Raw genomic sequence first — 10,000 nt, forward strand, 5'->3', positions numbered from 1 at the left:
TAAAACTCTTACCAATAATTTTGACTCTCTAATAGTATGAAAATCAGACTAGGACATAAATTTAATCTTTCTCTGGCATTTTAAATCCAGTATTTTGCATTAGAATTTACATGCAACAACACCTGACGAACGTTTCGGGTCGTTTTAGCTTAGTAACCAGGCATTCTCGCTCGTGGTCGATTGATTTCTGTCGAAGTGAGCAGCCATTGTCGACATTGTAAACAACTTTGTGTTTGGAATGGAGATTCCCTGCAGAGTGAAGTCCACCTGCTCAAGAAAGGCGATGTTAAACTGGTTAAAAGATCTTTTAACAAAGAAGGTTTAATCATTGTGTAAGCTCAAACAAAAACGGCTCTTTTAGGAGCCACCAAACTCGCAAAAGCAATGATCGATCAATGAGTAATGTGGTATAGTTTTATGAAGTTCTTATTAATTTCCTGCACAGGTCTATACAGACTTTAGAATTTTCGCTATACTTGTTAATTTATGCCAATTTATGGCATGGTGTCTAGATGTTCTCACAGATAAGCCACATCCCCGATTTGATCCGAAAATTTTGAGCAAAAAGGTGCAGCTTATATGCCGGTGTTTACAGTAATCTTGCGGTATGCAACGTTCATTAGATGCCAACTGGCGCTGGACCATGTCCCGTGTGTTTCTCAGCTCTGTTTTAACAGAACCCACTCTTAGGGCTAGACGGTTAGCTATTTACAAGAACAAAAGAAAAATACCGTCGGTATGGAATGGCCCCAGTGCTTTTTCTTTTATTTCAAATTTCTTTAGCAGCTGGTTGCACTATTTGACTTTTCAACCTGAAAATGTGGTCATCTCAAAAAGCACACCAATAAGTAAACTTACAAGCTGTATGACAAATTGTACAATTATTTACACTTGCCTTGGTACCTATCGTCCAAACATGTCATTCATAGTTACTAATAACGTAAACGTCCATGTATAAGCCGCATCCGTAGATAAGCCGCATCCCGAATTTAGAAGCACAGATTTTGGAAAAAAATGTAATACAATAAAGTTTGAAGTTCCAGTAACGTTCTATTGCTATAAACCAACACCGACAAACAATCAAGGTTTCACCATAAAGTTGAAATTGAAATTGAAATTAGTAGCCAAGCTTTAAATGTGAGGAGGAGTCTGGGCCAGGGCCTGGGTATCGTGACCACGTCTATAAAGTTGTAACCCCAATAGGCGAAAAAATTCATGCAGAACAGGAGCTTGATAATGCAGTCGACAAATTTGCCGAGAAGGTGGTCAACGACAACGAAACAGTCGGCCATTTACCTTGCGAGTATTCGCAAATTTTGTGGTATTTTATCGCACGTGGCTGGCCAAAGAGGTCACTGCAAACAGCTGTGCGGAGGAATGGAGATTCCTTGTAGGTTGGTGTTTACTTGTTCGAGTAAAGCGAAAATTAATCACTTGAAAGAACTCTTGGAGAGCGAGATTCGCTGATAAACACTCGAAGACACAAACGGCTCCTTTAGGAGCCACTACTCATTAAAAAGTCAATGAACAACAGCAACATGCTCTCAGTTTCTTTTATGTTTCTTTACTGAGATCTTAAGAAGTTGTATGAATATTAATTAGGTTTTTTAAAACTCCAAACACAGATGTACCCATGGATAAGCCGCACCCTTGATTTATGGCTTCAATTTTGTGAAAAAAAGTGTGGCTTATACATGGACGTTTATGGTAATTCCGCTAAAGTTTCTTTCAGAACAGAAAATAGGTGGCAAGGCTTTGATATACCTTGCCAAAGAGGGATTGGTATCCCAATGCAATGCATGTGGACTAAGTTCAGTTGGTGACCAGATAATAATAATAATAATAATAATAATAATAATATTAATAAATAATTTATTTCTATAGCGCACTTCCCTAATGCCCAAATGCACTTCACAGTGTCAAATATATTATAATCCATACACTAATAAATATAAAAAATCCTAAGAATCGATGAAATCAAAAGTGTAAAAATGAAAGTCTAAAAATATGCTTGTTGAAAAAGGTAGGTCTTAAGCTTAGCTTTAACGATAGAGACAGATGTGCTGCTTTTAATCTCAAATGAAAGCGATTTCCAGAGGTAAGGCGCACACACTGAAAAAGCCCTTAACCCGATCAATTTACGCTTGTGCGTTGGCTGCTCCAATAGAAGTTGGTCAGCAGACGTAAGAGCTCGCCTGGGGATGTAAGGACTGATGAGCTCTGTCAGGTACGTTGGAGTCGCACCAAGGAGTGCCTTAAAGGTGTACAGTAAGATCTTAAAAACAATACGCTGATGGACCGGGAGCGCTTAAAGGAGTTAGTTTCTGAAATCCCTATCATTGGTGCACATGAAGGCCAGCTGTGACGGTTTGTCACATAGTGAATAACTGACACCCACTTCTCTTGTAGGACTTCGGCATCGTTATTGCAGCCCCCTGCAAACCACCACAGATGGTTCATGATTGATGGAATCCATGGTGCCAGGTCTGAGCAACCAGCTTTTTTAGACGTTGTGGATAATCTCTTGCTGACTGACTTGGCCAAACGCCATGGATCAAATTGATGATCTATCTCATCATGGTTTACTCTCATGTCTTTCTTGATTTGGGGGTGTCTGTCAGTTGATATTATGTCAACTTTCATATCATTAGGCTGAATGTTTCCTAAAGTTGTAACAAAACCTTTTTTCTCCATCTGATTTGAATTTGTCACCTGAGATACAGATACAACATCAAAATCGACCACTTTCTGGCTTTCCACATCAAGGAAAGTGTATGTGCAGTATTTTGCAGAGTGTCCAGGACTGTCACAATGTCCGTCTCCAGCCAAAACAGAACCTGCTTGTCTTGCCTTCAATTCATTAAAAATCTCCTGTTTCTGTTGTTTCCAAGTTGTTTTAACAACAGGAAAGACAAAGTGTTTTCTGACGTTGAAATATGATCCCTTCCCAATGGATTTTAGGTTTATTAGTTTTGACAGTGCTTCAAATTTGGAGAAGGAAATGCCACAAAAGAAAATCCCAGCTGTGATGAGAAGATTCCCGCCTCCTTTGATACCGGTTAAAGGTGGCTGTGATTGCCATAGATACTGACAGTTATGAATGCAAGTTAATTTAAGTGACAGCTGAGAGCCCTCATTTTGTACTTCAATGGTATTCTCCAAAATTATTAAGGAGCCACAATTCGGGCAAAATCACAATAACTCATTTAACTGCTCCTCATAAACTACAAGACCTCGCTCTTTGTAAGTATCCCTTCTGATTGAATCTGGATTGTTGTTGGAGTTTTGGGAGTCTTGAGAGCTACAGATTTCAGAGCCATCCAGACTTAGGGAATATTGAGACCCACTTGAAATTGTTTCTTGAGGAACAACTATGTCCATAGTTTCGTCAACGTTTGGGAGCATGATATGCTCTTCAGATTCGGTGTCTTCACATGTGACAGTGGGAGGGTGGTCATTCAAATCTGGAAAGAGATCTACTCGCGATTCGTACCCATCTTCATGACCACTGTCTTCCATCTGGTCTGAGCTGTCGGAAGTGAGTAAGTACATGTACTGTGTCGTGGATGGTTTTTCTAAGATATGTATGATCTGACAAGGCTTCTTCCATAATATCATGGGGAAATTGGCATTCCACATCGCATGTTGTAACCTTTGGTTTACTATATACTTCAGAATTTTCCGCACTCGACGTTTCTGGCCATTCCGTTTGGGTAGCCACATCCTCAGTTGTTGGACCCACAAAACTACGGGATTGTGATGCAATTGATTGTCGCGTAGATTTGATGGACCTGGACTTCTCTGCAAGACGGCATCTAGCGTCTAGATATAGATGGACAACTCTTGTAAGCTTCAATTGCAGTGACAATGCAATGCCAATGCTTGTATAAACGTAACCTTTCCTTGTACTTCTACATGTTCATTGCCCTGACTTTAACATCTTCAGTTCCCACGGCTGCTCCTGTCTGCAGAGTGGCGGAGATCTAACTCGAAGGTTGTGGGTTCAATTCCCACGCTGGTGAGTGTGGGTCCATTTCCATCAGTAGGGCTAACGCTCACATGGTTCATATGGGATAGAAATCTAGCACTTCATCTTACACTACACTCTATTTGTTTAAAATATAAGTGCTACACGGCCAACGTTTAGATAAAAGTAACATTTTTTGGTATCAAAACAATATATACATGTAAGGCTTGTATGTATATGTACATACATAACCATAACCCTGCTTACAAACCTCTTGCCATTGTCCCTTCTTGGCACTTCTAATGCTACAGGGACGAGCAGGTCGGGCTGGTTTGTGGGGAAAGGTCGTGGGAATAGCCTCAGGCTTAAGTTTTCGCTTCCAGGGACATGATCCAAGCAGCTCATTCTGAAGTCTCACGGTGTTTTCTTAGCAATCAGCATGGAAATGCTGTGAACACAGACGGGGACTTTAAGGTAGCGACGTTCTTCCCACGGCTTGAATCCAAGCACAGCGTAATGTTTTATCTTTCGGGAAAACATGAAAACTTATACTTGACTCTTTTCTGTTTTTCGCTTGGTTATTGCAACCAAAGGCTACACAGTGCGACATTTTGGACTGTACGAAGCAACCACGATATGTCATCAGCCCGTAGTGCATTGTGCTCCATTCAAGATGGCGGCCACGGGAATTTTAAACGGGCGATAGGGCTTATCTTTGGCGGACAATAAAAAAATTATTTCACTAGGTGAGACACTGTTTTTATTTGAGATCCTCTAATAAATACATTTTGAAACATTTTAGGCGATATTTGTGAAATTAGTGGAGGTTCTCTTTAAATACAAGCAATTTCCTCATCACCTGAAGTTGAGGATGCCAGTGGTGGAGGGTCCAAAAAGGAAACACGTTAGTAATATTTTAATTTGATGATTATAATATTCTGATAACATATGGTATGTAATCAACCCCTCTGGTTAATTGACCCACTCCGTTAGTAGATGATACCATGTACGTGTAACGTGATGGCAAACAGTCAAGCTACACAAGGTACTGAAGTTAATCAAGCTACCGAAGTTGACCAGTTTCTCAACTATAACTATAAAGAAACTAAAGAACAAGTTGTCCTCAACGACTGAAGATGGCAATAATTCCACCATCAACCGGATCAACTACTCAACAAATACTAAATATACCATCTTCAAATCAGGATAAGTTACAGTTAAATTTTATCCAACAACTGGAACGCTTCAAATCCAGGGAAAAGAAGGCAGTGATCTCAAAACTAGGCTACTCGATATTCTTAGCCCAAACTTAAATACAAGAAACAACGAATGCACTGACAAAGAATTAGATCTTGAAATTTACTCCTCCGAAGATGAAGACTCTGTTACCACTAGTGATTTGCCAAGTGACCTGAGAGAATTAGAAAACTTTATTGACTCTGTAGCTGAAATACAAGAAGAGCAATTGCAGACTGCGACTGTTTGTGCACATGAAGAAGAAATGGCTAAACTTTGGAAGGCTATTGAGTTAATTAATTCTAAACTAAAATCCTTGGAGTTAATTAATTCTAAAGTTGAATCTCCAGCAAAAAAGGTGTCTGAAAAGTTCAATCAAGATGTGGCCTTAACATGTGAAAATGAGTCACTGAAGCAAAAACTTCACGAAGCTGAATTAGAAACACAAAGACTTTCAGATTAATGAGTATAAATTCCTCTAAAGTGCAAAACGCCCCTCAGACCGCAATACACCTCTGTCACGCTTCGGCCATATTGGATTCAAAATGAGGCTAGCCATACATGGGTAGCTATGCAAAATGGTGACTGCAACTCCTGAAACCTCGTGCTGGAGCAAATCCTTAAAAATTTTACCTGAACTAAGCTTACGATTTGTTGATGAATGGGCAAAACAAGAAAAAGTACTGAAGAAAGTGTTGATTCGGGGCTAAAGTAATTTTTGTGAAGGATATATATTTGACGTGGAAGGTTTGTATCAGCAAAACGCGGCCTTCTCTAAACTCTCTGTAAGGTTTTGTTTGTGATGTCTGTAATAGCACACACTATCCCAACCTCGTTCCCAGGGCTTTCCTCCACCGAGGAGAGGAGGGGCAGGAAAAGACCCTGGCATCGGCCGATCACATGACTAATTTAAATATTACATTTGCCCCTAATTTATGCTAAAAGTTTGGGAAATCCTCATTTTTGATTGGCTTTTGTCATTTCCCCAAAATACATTCTATCGAGCTCGAGAGATCTGTAGAATATTTTTTTTTTTGAGCGGTCGTACGATTTAAGTTATGAATGAAGTTCCGGCAAAGTCTACTCCAAAGATTTATGTTCGTAGTTCAGTTTGTCGGCTTTGTGGTGGTGCCAATGAAAGTCGTCATATGCTTCGGGTTTTGAGCAAAACTGGTCTTGAGAAGAACCTTCCTTCGAAGGTTCATTATGCCCGTGGAATAATAATAAATGACGGTGATTGCCTTACAAAGCTTATTTGTAGAAAATGTGAAGCATTCATCCACAAGGTATGTGACTTTAAACAACAGTGTCAAAATATGCAAACTAAACTTGAGCTTGAACAATACTGTTTGGTGAAGCGTTGCATGGAATTGTCGCCATCTTGTAAACAGCCTGCAAAAGGTTCTGCTGGCAAAAGTAGAGGAAAGGCTTCAGCAAAACAACTTCTGTTCGGAGAAACATCGACCGAGGTCAGCAAGTCTGATTAGCAAGAGTTCGTGGAAAAGGCTGACCCTTCTTCAATAGTTAACAATGCCGACGAATTATCAACACCATTGCGTGGTTCCCAACATCAGGACGATGATGAAAACAACCTTGGAGCTATTATAAATGAAGCATTGAATTCAAAGCCAGCTGATGCTATGGCAGAAATCATTAGGACACATTGTCCAAGTGTGTTTTTAGCATTGAAATCGGCCATTGCTGCAGAGGTCAGCACAGCTTGTCAGAAGCTTTGCAGACGTTCACAAGGCTCTGTTTTGTATAGAAACAGCTACGAGAGTCTGAAGGAATTTACATTTGATAGTATTTGGAACGAAATGGAAACGAATCTTCCTTTCATGATCCAGTTAATGAGTGCTGTTTCTGCGAAAAACTCTGCAAACATTAGTCTTGATTTATGCGTGAAATATGGTTTCATTTACTCAATCCTGATGAGCGAACGATGGCACAAACTTAGCGCCCTTAAGCGTGTCAATACAGTTTTGGTTCTAGAGGGTGGATGCACAAAGCAGGTAAGAGAATTTGCATTTTTATTAAGTCGGTATTTTAGGAAGACAAAGTATTTAGAGCAATGCTAGCTATGCTGCCAAAAGATTTGGGAAAAAACTGTGAACTCTTAAATGCCTGTATGAAATTAATATTGGTCTTTTTTGAACCGCTTTTCTTATAGCTTAGGCTGTTTTTTTCAACAGTTTCTTTTACCTTTAGCGGTATAACTGCGAGACTTTGGGAGACCCTTGTTTGAAAAAACAAGACTGAAACGCTGGTGTCTCCTCAAAATGTGGCACCCAGCCTTAAATTCGAGTCCAACAAAGTGGCTGAGTCTGATAAAGTGGTGGAAATTTTTAGTTTATAATACCTGGGTCTAGAAAAGGGGTAAGCTAGGAGAGCATTCTCATGCAATCAAACTTCAAGATTTTGAGATGGTTAAAATTCTTGCCAGTCCAATATTATGAGACTCTAGTTTTTGCATCTGAGAATTCTAGACTCAAGATTATTTTAGGGAGACACATTATTTACGACAGACCATTTTACACCCCAAATTTACTGCTGTGAGGTTGCTCCATCTGGTGACATTAATAAATTAAAATTAATATGTAGCACATTGCTTGGCAGTTGGAATTAAATAGTTTGAATTTATGCCATGCCTCACTTGAATCAAAACAAATAACATAAACAAACCTCAAGTGTGGGCAGTGTGGACCAGGACCAATAATAATCATCCTACGCCTGTTTTCAATACTTAGCTGCCATAAAGTGTTAGAATTTCACAATCCATTACTTTTGTTTTTTATCATCAGCTTCAAGACCGACTAAACAAACTTGGTGTTTGCCTCTCACATGGAAGTGGTTGAAAGAGTGAAGTCTGGTAGAGTTTTCCGGGGCACTTTTGATAACTGGGACTTAAAAGTGTTAAAAGGACATATGAGAAAGGGCATTCAAAATGAAGATCTTCATTTATTTGCATCAAACTTCATTGAAAACAGGGTCAATTTTTCACACCTTCTAAATGTTCACCCTAAGGGGGTTATTGGAAATTTCCCCCGTGACCAGTTTTCGTTAAATGTCAGAAAATGAAAAGTTTACCTGAGCAGTGCAAAGATAATTGTGGGAAGAATAATTCTTGAATTTTTCCCAAAATTCAAGTGGTTGAAGTCAGTTATCCCCAGGCAAATCCCTCATGTTTACAGTAATGAAATGGCCCAGAAAGCCACCATTGTGAACTTACCAATGAAGCTAAATATGAGGATTGTGTCAGCATTTTGATAGCATATGAGAGGTGGATTGCTGAAATTTATCACAAGGCAGGGATACTCAAGGAAGTGCCACATACTGACAACCCTGAAGTGCCAGGGGCACCAGCAGCACCTGGACAACCCAATGCTCATAGGCAGGACACTCCTGATGATCCCATGAGGGAAATGAAGATTGTCTTTGCTGGTGACCAATTGACACGGGTGCGATTTGCTGGAGCAAAGGATTTGCTCTCCAGTTCCCACATTCCTTCAGACCGTTTTGAGCACTGCTCCCCATTCAAACCAGTCATGTGGCACACCAAAGCATCCTTGTTACAATATTCATATTCATTCCTGCACAAAGCTGAATCAGTGAGCTAAGTTGGAACTCTAAAGTATTTCAGAGAAAAATTCAATCGCCTAAATGCCACTCCATCAAAAGTACTTGATTGCTATGAAGGTAGTGAAGAATTGTTCGTGAGTGTGGGGAGGGCATACACTGTTACTGCTGCACTCACCTTTTTTGGAATGGCCAGCACTGAGGAGATGCCCACCAAAAAAACCTTTCCCCCACATATTTCTGCTCAATCAGAGGAAAACGAAGAAAATTTATTTTGAAGAAGTTTTTGGAAAATTCATTGATGTTTATCTCCTGCAAAAGACTACTATCACAGATGGGGAAGATTATGTAAAACATTATGCCCTGTGTTTCATCTTTCTTACCATCCTTGTTTTGCCACTGAAAGACACTGCAGCAGAAGCAGATGGAGAAAGAAATCTTATCAATCAGAAATTACTTCTCTCTGTCTTCAAATCTATGAGAGCATACAGCAAATATGCCTTAGAAATGTTTACCAGTATTGCACACATGGAGTGCATGCTAACTCCACGCCTTGCTGAAGAAGTTAAATGGGGTTTCTTTGTCAACTGGAGGGGTGGTCCTGGCAACAACATGGAAGATGACTTGGCAAAAGAAATCTCCAATAGGTTAAGCAAGTCTATTGTCCAGAGGATGGGGCCTAACAAAACTCTCAAATCCATTAGTAAAGTTTGTAAGGCAGCAAATGGAATCAAAGAAGTGAAGGAACAATTTGACACTTCTGCTGGTATTCGCCACACTTCAGTCCAACACACGACATGAGATTCACTTGCAGACGAGAAGGAAATGATTGCAGACCTGGTACAGTTAGATCCTTTTAGAAGCATGCCTGGAAGATATCACGAAAGCTTTCCTGAAATCAAGAGCTGTCCCCTGAGATACTTAAATATTGTTGAGTTTCATCAATGGCTTGACAAACACAAATGGTAACTGTCTAATATAAACTGAAGCACTGCAAAATGCAACACACTTCACTCTCAGACCCTTATGGGGTGAACCTTGCATACAAAAGAGTCAGTTGTATATACTGTTTTTCAACTATAGTCATGCGAGTCAACAATTAACAATTATTGGATGAGGTTGACCATGTTAGCGATAATTATCAAGGCCAAAGTTTGAGGCGGATAACACAAACTGAGGCCTCGATAATTATCGCTAACATGCGAAAACCAAATTCAATAA

At 39.8% G+C, this 10,000-nt stretch overlaps 1 pseudogene; it reads left to right on the forward strand.

The window, feature by feature from the left end:
• Positions 1 to 6,261: 6,261 nt before the first annotated feature.
• LOC138012613 (uncharacterized) lies at positions 6,262 to 9,748 on the forward strand (annotated as a pseudogene).
• Positions 9,749 to 10,000: the final 252 nt, after the last annotated feature.

The sequence above is a fragment of the Montipora foliosa genome, chromosome 1, assembly GCF_036669935.1.
Source record: "Montipora foliosa isolate CH-2021 chromosome 1, ASM3666993v2, whole genome shotgun sequence".
NCBI lineage: Eukaryota > Metazoa > Cnidaria > Anthozoa > Scleractinia > Acroporidae > Montipora > Montipora foliosa.